This window comes from Petaurus breviceps, unplaced genomic scaffold (genome assembly GCF_028583685.1).
Source record: "Petaurus breviceps papuanus isolate PSGF00001 unplaced genomic scaffold, PetGlider_PUasm1.0 98, whole genome shotgun sequence".
Classification (NCBI taxonomy): domain Eukaryota; kingdom Metazoa; phylum Chordata; class Mammalia; order Diprotodontia; family Petauridae; genus Petaurus; species Petaurus breviceps.
Window position 1 is genome coordinate 61,206,186 of NW_027187460.1, and position 4,158 is coordinate 61,210,343.

Here is a 4,158-nt window from a genome sequence, read left to right on the forward strand (position 1 = left end):
TCAGACATTAACTGTATGACCTTGGGCAAGTCATTTAACCCTGTTTGCCTCAGTTTCCTCATCTGTCAAATAAGCTAGAGAAAGAAATGGCAAATCACACCAGTAACTTTGCCAAGAAAACCCTAAATGGGATCAAAGAGAGTAGTACATAACTGAAAAACAACTCAACAATAACTTATATTTTTAGTCTCAAGATATTTATTCTCCAGTGCCTGTAGCTTTGTGTTAGTTGCACCTTGTGATTTGGTTCCTTTGCCCTCCAGAATATCATATTCCAAGCCCTTCTATCCCTCAGTGTAGAAGCTTCCAGATACTGTTTTATCCTGATTGTGTTTCCACAATATTCAAATTGTTTCTTCCTGGCTGCTTATAATATTCTCTCCTTGATCTAGAAATTCCAGAACTTGACTATAATATTCCTAGGAGTTTTATTTTTGGGATCCTTTTCAGGAGGTGATCGGTGAATTCTTTCGACCTCTATTTTGCCCTCTGGTTCTAAAACATCAGGGCAGTTTTCCTTGAGAATTTCTTGGAGGATGATTTCTAGGTACTTTCTTTGATCATGGATTTCAGGTAGTCCAATAATTTTTAAATTATCTCTCCTGGATCTATTTTCCAGGTCAGTGGTTTTTCCAATGAGATATTTCACATTGCCTTCTATTCTTTCATTAACAGCATCTTGATTTCTCATAAAGTCACTAGCTTCCATTTTCTCCAATATAATTCTGAAGGAATGATTCTCCTCAGTGAGCTTTTGAGATTCTTTTTCCATCTGGCAAATTCGACTTTTTAAGGCATTCTTCTCCTCATTGCCTTTTTGAGCCTCTTTTGCCATTTGAGTTACTCTATTTTTTAAGGTGTTATTTTCCTCAGTCAGGCTATTGACTCTCATTTCATAATTTTCTTGCATCAATCTCATTTCTCTTCCCAATTTTTCTTCCACTTTTCTTATTTGCTTCTTAAGGTCCTCTATGGCCTGTAACCAGCTCGTATTTTTCTTTGAAGCTTTTGGTGCAGGAGTTCTGACTTCACTGTCTTCCTCCTGTTCCATGCTTTGATCCGTTTTGTCACCAAAATAGGAGTGTAAAGTTGGGGTACTCTGTTTATTTTGCTTCCTTTGCCTGATGTTGCCACTCAGTCACTTGACCCCTGGGATATTTGCCACAGTAGGACTCTGCCACCAGACAGGGGAGCTTTGTCCCAAAATGCTGAGGTTTTCTCAGTTGCCAAAGGTATTAGTTGGGTGCCCTCTCTGAAGCCTCCACACACTCTGGCAAGCTGGTTGCACACCCCAGGACCTCCACCCGAGACCACAATCCAGATCCAAGCAGGTTAAAGCAAGAGCAATTTTCCCTCAGACTTGTTGCTTGGTCCCCCTACAATATGCAGGCCAGGAGCTGAAGCTGCCATGTGGGGGCATCTACAGGGCCACAGTTCCTCAGTGGCTTCTTGCCCCAGGGGCAAAAGCCAACACACTCCCAACTACTGTATCCCAAAGTCCACACTGCACTGACATCTCACTTTTTCCTTCTCATTTATGTGTTAATAATTCTGGAAACCACCACAGCTGCTGGTGTTCTGAAGTCCCTCCAGCCAGTGGTTGGTCAGGCCCACCCTGAGGCTAAAACCTCAGCCCATGTGGGGCTGGGCTTGGCTCCCAGAGTGCTGCGCTGGCCGATTCCTGCTGGCCTGCTGGGCTGTCCTCAGCAGGAGGTTAGCTTCTCTGTGTCATTTTGTGGGTTCTATAGCTCCAAAGTTTGTTCAGAGTCACCTTTTACATGAATTGGGGGAGGTGGAAGCCAGAGCCCCGTGGAAGTCCTGTTTCTACTCTGCCATCTTGACTCTGCCCCCTCCTTGATTCCCCATTATGAACCTGGAATAAAAATGCTTTGTTGGTGGTTTATTACTTAGAAACCAATAGATGCTATTATGACCCTTAGACGAGTAGTGCCCGTAGATTTTCCAACCCTACTTGTAGATGGTAGCAAACCCTGCCTTTGTTATTAATAACAATGAAATATGAGAGCCAGATGTTACAAACCAAACAACTGTTGTTCATCATATTTCCACTACTGGTGCAGCCTCAGCCAAGTTCATGCAATTCCTGTTGATAGAGTTCTAGTCCAAACACCGAAAAGGGTAGTGTCAATCTACAGTGAGCCAGAGAAGAGAGAAAGTGGATCCAATGCAATTTTTGGCATGCCAGTGGTATCCTCATTGCCAAAGAAAGTCAGTGATCCAAAACTTTTGTGCCCAGACTAGCAGAACATAGGTTTTTGCTACTCTGGAGATTTTGAAATATAAAACTTGATGAAAAAATATTAGGTTTCTTTGGGCTAATTAGAAATTGGGCCTGTTCTAGCCACCTCTCTAGTGAAGGAAGTCTTCGATTACTGATGAATGAAGTGTAATTGAATGTTACTGAGACTAAAAGACTTGGAGTGACTCTTCATAATGTACCTGCAGAGAAAATGCTAAATGTTGGTTTTTTCAGTTTTAACAAGTGGAAAGGGCCTTGCCTCTGGCATCAGAGGACGGAGGGTTAGATCCCACCTCTGATACTTATCACTCATGTGACCTTGACCTTAACCTTGCCGAGCGCTCGACCTCCCTGGGCCTTATTTCCCTCAGTCTCTTGAAATGAAGAGACCAGATGACCTTTGGGATCATTTATAGTTCTAAATGTATGTACTATGACCTTAATCCTGTAGTTTTTTATTCACTAGTTGATTTTGTAATTATCATCCACATGATCTTCCTCTTCCTTTCATGCTCTAAAAATTCTCTGATTCTGTGATTATTGGTGGGCTACATAGGTTCCAAATGTATGGGTGAAGAAAAGAGCCTTTCTTAGAACTTGGCAAAAAAGGAGCCTGACTTGTACAGAAACAGACTGTCTAAAACAGCTAATTGCCTTTGTTGTTTAATATTCTTGGCGAGCTATTGTAATGCAAGTGATTTAGAGAAACTAGTCTATTAAAATCTATCCTTAATACCCCTTATTTATGTCATTGAAATATACCTCTTTCCACTATTTACTCTCATACAGTCATATTTGTGAGGTTATTAACGTAAAATTTGAGAAATGAAAGGAATCTTAAAGATTATTCAGTTCATCCTCCTCATTTTATACATGAGAAAACTAAGGCCCAAGGCCAATTCTCAGTCTGGGGCTAGAGGCATCTCTATACTTTCTTCTGTAAAATTTTTGGATAAAATCTCCATTGTTGACTTTGAAGCTGACGATAATAGACTGAGCCTTTAGAAATTTCTAAGCTCTTAGCACATTTGGAAATGCATAGAGTTAGCCTTAATGAGAATAGTAATAGCACCCACATCACATGGTTGTTGTGAGTATCAACAGTACCTAGCACATAGAAGGTACTTAAGAAATGCTTCTTCCCTTCCTTTCCCTTCTCTCCCCGACAATCAAGAAAATCAAGTTAAAATACAAAAACAAACACAAATCCTGACTGTATGCAAAGCACATACAAAAAAAGGAGGAGTGGGGGAAGAGACAGTATGGTATGGGAGGAAGAATGTGGAATTTGGGATCAGAAGACCTGGAACATTGGGATCTGGAGTCACAGAACTTGGATTCAAATCCCATTCCACTGCTCACTCTATGTATGACCTTGGGAAGGTCACTTAACCTTTCTGAGACTGAATTCCCTCATGTGTAAAAGGCAAAGATTGGCCCATATCTAAGTCTAGGATGCTCTATGAAATCCTGGCTGTCCTTCTTTAGGTAAATCACTGCACAGCCCTGGGCCTCATTTCCTCATCTGTAAAATGTGGGGGTCACATTAGATGATCTTTAAGGTACCTCAAAATCCTATAATCCTACCATCCCTGCCTTGAGATGTAAACATGCAAAAAGTCAACTAGCAGTTTAATATAACAAAAGACATGGAGAAAACCAACCTGTGACTGACAAAAGCAAAGGTATAGAAGGGAAAAAGATGGAAGGATAACTGCAGGTTGGGCTATCATGGGAAGTCCTATGGAAGCAGATTTGTGCGATGTCTTGGTTTTTTAATTAATTTTGAGTTTTCAACATTCACTTCCAAAAGATTTTGAATTCCAAATTTTCTCCCCATTTCTCCCTTCCCCTGACCCCAAGACAGCACTCATTCTCATTACCCTTTCCCCAGTCTG